This window comes from Oratosquilla oratoria, chromosome 20, assembly GCF_046742065.1.
Source record: "Oratosquilla oratoria isolate Oo_2021 chromosome 20, ASM4674206v1, whole genome shotgun sequence".
NCBI lineage: Eukaryota > Metazoa > Arthropoda > Malacostraca > Stomatopoda > Squillidae > Oratosquilla > Oratosquilla oratoria.
In genome coordinates, this window is record NC_134796.1 from 27,793,912 (window position 1) to 27,805,304 (window position 11,393).

The 11,393-nt window shown below is 23.9% G+C and overlaps 1 protein-coding gene across 1 annotated transcript in view; it reads left to right on the top strand.

Annotated features, from left to right (window-relative positions):
- Positions 1-11,393, top strand: part of LOC143036152 (uncharacterized) — a 67,168-nt gene that overhangs the window by 34,833 nt on the left and 20,942 nt on the right. The gene's annotated exons all lie outside the window — the stretch shown is intronic.

Genomic DNA, 11,393 nt, shown 5'->3' on the forward strand with positions numbered 1-11,393 from the left:
GTCATTATTAGTATATTCTAAACTGAGTATTAGTACATATTAAAGTTATCATTAGTAGTGTCTTCTAAACATGTCATTGTTGGTATATTCAAAACTAATTATTAGTACGTATTATAGTTATCTTTAATAGCAATTTTTACTATTGTATTATTAGTATTATTAATTATATTATATTTTTATATTTATAATTATATTTATATTTATAACTATATTTCTAAACATGTCATTATTAAAATATTGTAAACCTGTGATTAATTTTTGTACACATTAGTTATTCTAAACCATATAAAAGATATCATTCGTTTTATCTTCCATACATGCCATTATTAGTATATTCTAATTTTGTTATTATTAGGACTCATTAAAGTTAAAGTTAATATGTGCTAATGTGGTAATAATGACAAGTTTTGATTACACTGAAAATAGTATTTTCGTAATATAAGGTAAAGATAAGTTCAGAAGGTACCTTAATGACAACTTTTAGAAGGTAATGTTAATGATAACTTTAATGTGTACTAATATAAACAAAGTACTATTTACTTATAAGGATAAGTTTAGAAGGTACCTTAATGACAACTTTTAGAAGGTAATGTTAATGATAACTTTAATGTGTACTAATATAAACAAAGTACTATTTACTTATAAGGATAAGTTTAGAAGGTACTATAATTGATAACGTTAACTTGTACTAATAACGACAAGCTTAGAATATGCTAATAATTCCAAGTTTAGAAGTTTAGAAGTTTAGGGATAACTTTAATGTCTAGTATATACTATTAATGAGAAGTTTAGAATATACTAATAATGACAAGTTTGGAAAGCACTATTAAAGACAAACTATGTATAATGATAATAAAAAAATTAGAATATGACAAGTTTACATGTTAATGAACAATCAAATTTATAATTAAATGGGAAATTTAGTAAAAAAAAAAACGTATAGCGTTTAGGAGGTACTATTAGTAAAATCTTTAATGTTAATGTGTACTAATAATTACTTTGATGAGTACTAATGGTGAAAAATTTACAAAATACTAGTAATGACATGTTTAGAATATACCTTTAATGATAACTTTAATATGCACTAATAGTAACAAGTTAAGAATATACTAAGAATAACATGTTCATTCGGAACTATTGATGATAACTTTAATATGAGAAGTTTTAAATATATTAGTACTATAATCAAAATTTTAGAAAATTATATCTATAATATGTTTTAATAATGAAAATTTTAGAAGGTTCTATTAAATATTACTAATAATGAACATTTTTAGAATATACTAACAATGACAACTATAGAATTTCATCATAATGTGTATTAATAGAGACAAATTTATAATATTCTAATTATGACAAATTTAGAAGGTATTATTAATGATAACCTTTATGTGTACTAGTAATAACAAGTTTAGAATATACTAATAATGATAATTTTAGAAGGTACTATTGCATGATAGCTTTAATGTGCTCTAATAATGACAAATTTAGAATATGCTAGTAATGACAATTTTGTAATATACAAATAATATCAAGTTTAGAATGTATTATTAATAATAGCTTTAATGTGACAAGTTTACAATATACTTATAATGCTAGACACAGTTAATTATAACCTTTATGTGTACTAATAATGGAAAGACTAGAATAACAATGACTTTAATGTGTACTAATAATAAAAATATATATATACTAATAATGAATAGTTTAAAAGATATATTAATAATGCATTTAACTTTGACAAGTTTAGAAGGTATTATTAATAATAACTTTAATGTGTACTAATAATCAGAAGTTTACAATATACTAATAAAAAGAGGTTTAGAAGGAACAGGTATGTGTACAAACAATGGAAAGATTAGAATATACCAATAATTACAAGTTTAAAGGGTACTCTTCAAGATAACTTTAATTTGTACTAATAATAAACAAGTAAACTAATAAAGACAATTCAGAATGCACTCTAATAGATTCAATAAAAAGTTTAGAATATGGTAATGATAAGTTTAGAAGGTACTATTAAGATCTCTAATAGTGACAAGTTTAGAATATAGTAATAATGAGAAGTTTAGACAAGTTTAGAATGTATTTATAATGAAAACTTTTGAAAATATTATCAATGATAACGTTGATATACTAATAAATACAAACAAATACAAAAACTACAAAATACAAAAAATACAAAAAATATAAAGAATACAAACATACAGAAAATACAAAAGAAATACAAATACAAATTTGTAAGCTATTAATAATATCTTTAATATGTTCTGAAAATGAAGTTTAGAATATACCAATAATAAAATTAGAATAAACTAATAATGACAATTTTAGAATTACTTTTAACGATAACTTTAATATGTACTAGTAATGTACTATTAATAGTAACTTTAAAGTGAACTAATAATGACATATTTAGAGTATACTAATATTAAGTACCGGGTAGGTACTATTAATGATAACTTTAATGAGATGTTTAGAATATACTAAAAATGACAATTTTATAAGGAACTATCAATGATAACCTTAAAGTTTAGAATATACTAGTAATGACAAGTTTAGAAAGTACTATTGATGATAACTTTAGAGTGTACTAATACTGAAAAGTTTATAATATGCAAATAATAAAAAGTTTAGAATGAAAAATAATGACAAGTTTAGAAGAAACTAATATTGACATAATTATAGATTAATTATATGTTTGAAAGATTCTATTAAATGATATCTTTAATGTGTACTAATAATGGCACGTAATAATAAGTTTAGAAGGTACTATAAGTAGTAATAATGAAAAAATAGAATATACTCATACTGACAAGATTAGAAGGTATTTTTAAAGATAACATTAATGTGTACTAATAATAAGATTTTTAGAATATACTAATAATGAAGTGTGAAAATACAATTAGTATCTTTAATGTGTACTAATAATGACAAATATAGAATATACTTATAACGACAGGTTGAAAAGGAACTATTAATGATAATTTTAATGCGTACTAATAAAAACAAGTTTAGAATATATTTTTGTAGTGACAACTTTTTAACGATAATGATAACTTTAATGTGTAATAATATTGACAAGTTTAGAATATACTAATAATTACAAGTTATTACTGTTAATGATTGGTGTAGAGGGTACTATTAAGACTTTAATTTTCACTAATAATAAGTTTAGAACACACTAATAATGCCAGGTTGCGAAAATACTAATAAAACAAGATTAGTAGGTACTATTAATGATAGATTTAATGTGTACTAATAATGTCAAACTGATACTATTAATGATAAGTTTACTAATAATGACGAGTTTTGAATATACTAATAACGACATCTTTAGAATATACTAGTTTAAACTATAATAATAATGACAACTCATAAACTAATATTGCCAAGTTTAGAATATACTAATAATGATAAGTTAATATGAACTATTAATGACAAATTTAGAACATACTAATAATGACAAATTTAGAACATACTAATAATGACAAGTTTAGAATATTCCAATGTAGACATATTTAGAATATACGTATAATGAGAAATTTGGAAAGTATTATTAATGATGACTAATAATGAAAAGTATAGAACATTCTAATGATGACAAGTTTAATGATATCTTTGATGGGTACTGATAATGACAAGTTTAGAATATTCCGATAATGACAGGTTTAGAAGATACTATTAATGATAACTTATAATGACGAGTTTAGAATATAGTAATAATTAAACATTTAAAGGGTACTGTTAACGATAAGTTTCGAACGCACTATCAATTACTTTAATTTTGACTAATAATAAGTTTAGAACATACTAATAATGTCAAGTTTAGAATGTTTAGAATATATTAGTTTAAACGATAATAATAATGACACTAATATTGCCAAGTCTAGAATACACTAATAATGATAAGTTTAGAACGTCCTAATAATGATAAATTTAATATGAAGTATTAATGACAAGTTTAGAACATACTAATGATGACAAGTTTAGAATATACTAATGAAGACATGTTAGGATATACATGTTTAAAATATATTAAAGTTTAGAAAGTACTATTAATTATAACTTTAATGTGTACTAATAATGAGAAGTATCAAACATTCTAATGATCTTTGATGTGTACTTATAATGACAAGTTTAGAACATTCTAATAATGAGAGGTTTGGAAGATGCTACTAGAATAACTAATAATGACGAGTTTAGAATATACTAAGAATTATTAGAATGTACTAATAATGACATGTTTACTAATGATGACAAGTTTAGAAGGTAATATTTATGATAACTTCAATGTTTACTAATAATAACAAATTTAGAATATACTAATAATAAGAAGTGTGCGATTAATTATACATTTTATTTGCACAAATAATGACAAATTTAGAATGTGGTAATAATCGGTACTTTTAATAACTTTATAGTGTTGTAATAATGTCAAGATTAGAATATATTAGTAATAATAACTTTAATGTATATTGATTCTCTTAGCAATATCTTTAACATGTACTATTAAAGAAACTTTAGAATATACTAAGAATTACAAGTTTAATGTGTCATAATGTCATATTTAAAAGGTACAATCAACTGAAACTTTAATGTGTACTAATAATGAAAAGTTTAGTTTTTGAATAATGACTAACAATAACAGGTTTAGAATATACTAATGAAGACATGTTAGGATATACATGTTTAGAATATATTAAAGTTTAGAAAGTACTATTAATTATAACTTTAATGTGTACTAATAATGAGAAGTATCAAACATTCTAATGATCTTTGATGTGTACTTATAATGACAAGTTTAGAACATTCTAATAATGAGAGGTTTGGAAGATGCTACTAGAATAACTAATAATGACGAGTTTAGAATATACTAAGAATTATTAGAATGTACTAATAATGACATGTTTACTAATGATGACAAGTTTAGAAGGTAATATTTATGATAACTTCAATGTTTACTAATAATAACAAATTTAGAATATACTAATAATAAGAAGTGTGCGATTAATTATACATTTTATTTGCACAAATAATGACAAATTTAGAATGTGGTAATAATCGGTACTTTTAATAACTTTATAGTGTTGTAATAATGTCAAGATTAGAATATATTAGTAATAATAACTTTAATGTATATTGATTCTCTTAGCAATATCTTTAACATGTACTATTAAAGAAACTTTAGAATATACTAAGAATTACAAGTTTAATGTGTCATAATGTCATATTTAAAAGGTACAATCAACTGAAACTTTAATGTGTACTAATAATGAAAAGTTTAGTTTTTGAATAATGACTAACAATAACAGGTTTAGAATACACTAATAATGATTACTAATTAATTATTATTCTAATAATGACAAGTTGACAAGGAATTATCAACTTTAATGTGTACTAATAATGACAAATTAAGAATATGGTATTCATGATAATTTCAATGAGTGCTTTTAATGACAAGTTTTGGATATACCAATAAGGACAAGTTCAGAAGATTCTTTTGATAGGAAGGTACTGTTAATGATATCTTTAGTATGCTCTAATAATGGCAATTGTAGGGGATACTAGAAAATATCATGAAAGTTGAGGGCAAGTTTATAATACTAATAATGACAAGTTTAGTGTTAATGGTAAGTTTAATGATACGTTAAGAACTTATAATGACAAGTTTAAAACATACTAATAATGACAAGTTTACAAGATACTGTTAATGATAACTTTAATATGCACTAATAATGGCAATTTTAGAGGATACTGATAATTACAAATATTAGAAGATAATATCAATGATAACTATAATGTGTACTAATAATGACAAAGTTAGAATATACGAATAATGACAACTTTGGAAGGTGCTACAAATCATATGTATTGATACTAACAAGTTAAGAATATAATGATAATGACAAGTTTAGAATAATGACAACTTTAGAATATGCCAATGAAGACATGTTTAGAATATGCTAATGGTTAGATTATACGAGTAGAAAGTGCTATAAGTGATAACCTTAATTTGTACTAATAATGATAATTATATGATCAAATTAAAGATACTATTAATGATAATTTTAATGTGTACTGTTAATGAAATTTTAGAATATAGAAGTAATGACAAGTTTAAAATGGTAATTTTAATGCATTCTAATGTGTTCAAATAAAAAAAAGTTAGGAAGATGCCTTTAATGATACATGTACTAATAAAAAAAAAGTTTAAAAGGTATTTTTCTATAATGCAAGTTTACAATATACTAATAATGTCAAGTTAAGAAGGTAATATTGATAATAACGTTAATGTGTACTAATAATGACAAATTTAGAATATACTAATAATGATGTTTAGATAGTACTATTAATGTGTACTATTAATACCAAAGATATCATTAATAGTATCTTCTAAACCTGTCGTTATTGGAGTATTCTAGACTTGTCATTATTAGTATATTCTAAACTTATCAGTATTAGTACACATTAAATATATCATTAATAATATCTTTAAACTTGTCATTATTATTGATCATTTATAGTACTTGCTAAACTTCTCATTATTGGTATATTCTAAACATGTCAATATTAGTATATTCTAAACATATCTTCATTGGTATACTCTAGACTTATCATTATTAGTATATCACATTAAATTTATCATTAATAGAAGGTTCTAAACTTATCATTACGAGTACATTTTTAACTTTTCATATATGTACATTCTAAAGTTGTCTGTCATTTTTAGCATATTCATAAACATTAAAGTTTACAATTAATAGCATCTTCTAAAGTTGTCATTATTCCAAACTTGTCATTATTAGTACATATTAAATTGATTATTATTCTAATCTTCTTTTTATTAGTATATTCTAAACGTGGCATTATTAATATTAGTACTTATAATAGTACCTTCTAAACTTATCATTAACAATCCCCTCTAAAGATGTAATTAATAGTATATTCTAAACTTGTCAATGTTAGTAGACTTAAAAGTTTTTAACGTACTATAAATAATAACTTGTCACTGTTACCATATTCTAAACTTTTGTTATTAGTATGCTCTAAAATTAACAATACCTTCTAAACTTGTCATTATTAATACATTCTGAGCTTTCATTATTAGTGTATTCTAAACGTGTCATTATTAATACAAATTAATCATCATAAATAGTAGCTTCTAAATATTTTTTCAACTTGTCGTTATTGGTATATTTTATATTTGTTATTATTAGCACACAATAAAGATATTATTAATTGTATATTCACATTCTTCATTATTAGTATATTCTAAAATTATCATTATTAGTACACATCTATGTTATCTTTAGATACCTTCTAATATTGTTTTTATTGTTAAACTCTAAACTTGTCTGTGTTAGTATAATGTATTTTTTTTATTATTACTACAAATAGTACCTTATAAACTTTCTTTATGTGTATATTTTAAAGTTGTCATTAATAGTACCTTCTAAACTTACCAATACAACTATATTCTAAATTTTAAAATTATCATTAATAGTACCTTGTCATTATTAGTGCACATTATAGTTAACAGTTATAGTAACTTCTCAACTTAATATTATTAGTATATTCTAAACTTGTCTTAATTAGTATATTATAAACTTTCATTATTAGTACACATTAAAGTTTTCATTAACAGTGCCTTCTAAACTTCTCATTATAACGTGTCATTACACATTTAAGTTATCATTAATAGGATATTTTAAACTTATCATTATTGCAATATTTTAAACATGTCAATATTAGATTATTCTAAACTTGTCATTATTAGTATATTCAAAACTTGTCATTTTTACTAAACTTTAAGGTTATCATTAATAGTTCCTTTTAAAACTGTTATTTTTAGTATATTCTAAGCATCTCATTAAAATTGTCATTAATGGTACCTACCCGACCTTCTTCGTATATTCTAAATATGTTATTAGTATACTCTAAATATATTATTATTAGTTCACTTTAAGGTTACTATTACTAGTACACAATAAAGTTATCATTAAAAGTACATTCTAAAATTGTCATTATTAACTTATTCTAAACTCATTATCAGTATATTCTAACGTTATCATTAATAATATCTTCCAAACTTTTCATTATTAGTGCATTCTATACTTGTTATTATTACCATATTCTAAACTTTTTATTATTAGTATTTTTAATATTAGTATTTTACTATTCGTATATATTGAATTTATCATTTATCTTCAAAACTTGTCTTTATTAGTATATTGTAAACTTGCTTATTATGAGTACAAATTAAAGTTATATTGAACAGTACCTTTTAAACTTTTAATTATTGGTATATTCTAATCTTTCCATTATTAATATACATACTGTACCTTCTAACCCTCTCATTATTGGTATATTGTAAACTTCTGATTATTAGTGCACATTAAAGTTATATAATACCTTCTACACTTGTCAAAGTTAAATGCATTATTAATGTGTGTGTGTGTGTGTGTGTGTATGTGTGTGTGTGTGTGTGTGTGTGTGTGTGTGTGTGTGTGTGTGTGTGTGTGTGAGTGTGTGTGTGTGTGCGTGTGTGTGTGTGTGTGTGTGTGTGTGTGTGTGCGTGCGTGTGTGTGTGTGTGTGTGTGTGTGTGTGTGTGTGTGTGTGTGTGTGTGTGTGTGTGTGTGTGTGTGTGTGTGTGTGTGTGTGAATGTATATGTGTTTGTGTGTGTACATGTGTGTGTGTGTGTGTGTGTGTGTGTGTGTGTGTGTGTGTGTGTGTGTGTGTGTGTGTGTGTGTGTGTGTGTGTGTGTGTGTGTGTGTGTGTGTGTGTGTGTGTGTGTGTGTGTGTGTGTGTGTGTGTGTGTGTGTGTGTGTGTGTGTGTGTGTGTGTGTGTGTGTGTGTGTGTGTGTGTGTGTGTGTGTGTGTGTGTGTGTTGTGTGTGTGTGTGTGTGTGTGTGTGTGTGTGTGTATGTGTGTGTGTGTGTGTGTGTGTGTGTGTGTGTGTGTGTGTGTGTGTGTGTGTGTGTGTGTGTGTGTGTGTGTGTGTGTGTGTGTGTGTGTGTGAATGTAAATGTGTTTGTGTGTGTACATGTGTTTATAATACACTAATATAAAGTGATAACTTTATTTATGTTTATAATACACTAATATAAAGTGATAACTTTAGTTCCTAATAATGATAACTTGTCATTATTAGGTTATTACACACTTGCCATTTTTAGTATATTTTTTTAATGATTAGCACATATTAAGTCATTATTGGTATATTCTAGTCTTTCCATTATTAGTACACATAAAAGTTGTCATCAACTGTATCTTGCATTATACGTATATTGTAAACTTGTCATTATTAGTACACATTAAAGCTATTATTAATAATACCTTCTAAACTTGACATCATTTGTATATTACAAACTCACCATTATTAGCATATTCTACATTTGTCATTATTAGTGCACATTAAATTAATCATGCAATGCTACCTTCTAAACTTGTCATTATTAGTATATTCTAAACTTGTTATTGTACACATTAAAGTTATCATTAACAATACCTTTTAAACTTGTCATAATTAGAATATTATAAATTTGTCCTTATTGATATATTAACAATACCTTCTAAACTTGTCAAAGTTAAATGCATTATTAATGTACCTTTTAAACTTGTCATTATTAGGATATTACAAACTTGCCATTTTTAGTATATTTTATTTTTTCATGATTAGTACATGTTAAAGTCATTATTGGCATATTCTAGTCTTACCATTATTAGTACACATAAAAGTTGTCATCAAATGTATCTTGCATTATACGTATATTGTAAACTTGTCATTATTAGTACACATTAGAGCTATTAGTAATAATACCTTCTAAACTTGACATCATTTGTATATTACAAACTTGCCATTATTAACATATTCTAAATTTTCATTATTAGTTCACATTAAATTTATCATGCAATACTACCTTCTAAACTTCTCATTATTGGTGTTTTCTAAATTTGTCATTATTGGATTACAATAAATTAATAGTACTACTAGTAATAGTATTACTAACGACAAGTTTATAAGGTACTATTAATAACTTTAATGTGTATAACGAGAATTTTAGTATATACTAATGATATGGGTTGATAAAGACAAGTTTCGAACATACTAATTATAACAAGTTTTGATGGTTCTTTTGATAATAACTTTAATGTGTACCAATAGTCACTAGTTTAGAATATACTAATAATGTGTTTAGAATATACTAACGATAATAGGCTTAGAATATAATGTTAATAATGACAAGTTTAGAATATACTAATAATAACAAGTTTATAATACACTAATATACTAATAGTGTATATGTTTAGAATATACTAAAATAAGTTTACAAGGTACTGTTAAGGATAATTTTGATATTTACTAATAATGATATACTAATAATGACAAGTTTACAAGGTAAATTTAAATGACAAGTTTAGAATATACTAATAATGACAAGTTTAGAAGGCACTATTAATGATAACTTTAATGTGGACTAATACTCACAAGTCTAGAATATTGATAACGTTAATGTGTAGTAATGACATGCTTGAAATATATTAATAATGCAAAGTTTAGAAAATACTAAGAATAGCAAAATTAGAAGTTGCAATTAATGATTACTGTAATGTGTACTAATAATGATAAGTTTTGAATATACTAACAATAACATGTATACTAATACTCACAAGTTTAGAATATACAAATAATGACAAGTTTAGGAAAATGACAACTTTGGAGGATACTGATAGTGATAACTTTAGTTCCTAATAATGATAACTTTAATGCGTACTAATAATGACAAGTTTAGAACATACCAAAGAAGATATGTATAGAATATACGAATAATGACGTTTAGAAATGTGTTCTTGATAATAAATTTAATGTGTACTAATAATGGCAAGTTTAGAACATACAAATAATGACAAGCTTAACTCTAATGTGTATTAATAATGACAAGTGTAGAATATACTAATAATGTCATGTTTAGAATATACTAATAATGACAAGATTAGTATATGCTAATAATTTAAGGTTTTTGATATACGCGTAATAGCAAGTTTAGAATACACTAATAATGACAAGTTTAGAAGATACTATTAATTGTTTTTTAGTGTGTACTATAAATGACGAGCTTAGAATATACTAAAAATGATAAGTCTAAAATAATATGTTTAGATAATGACATATATAGATATAAAGACATTTACAAGTTTAGATTAAGGACATATAAAAGGTAACTTTAATTTTGGCTAATAATGAATAGTTTAAAATATACTACAGCATTAACAACAATTTTAATGTGTGCTTATAATGATATTTTTAGAATATACTATTGATGACAAATCTGTAGGAAATATTTATGATAACTTTAATAAAATGAATACACAAACGAATATTTTAA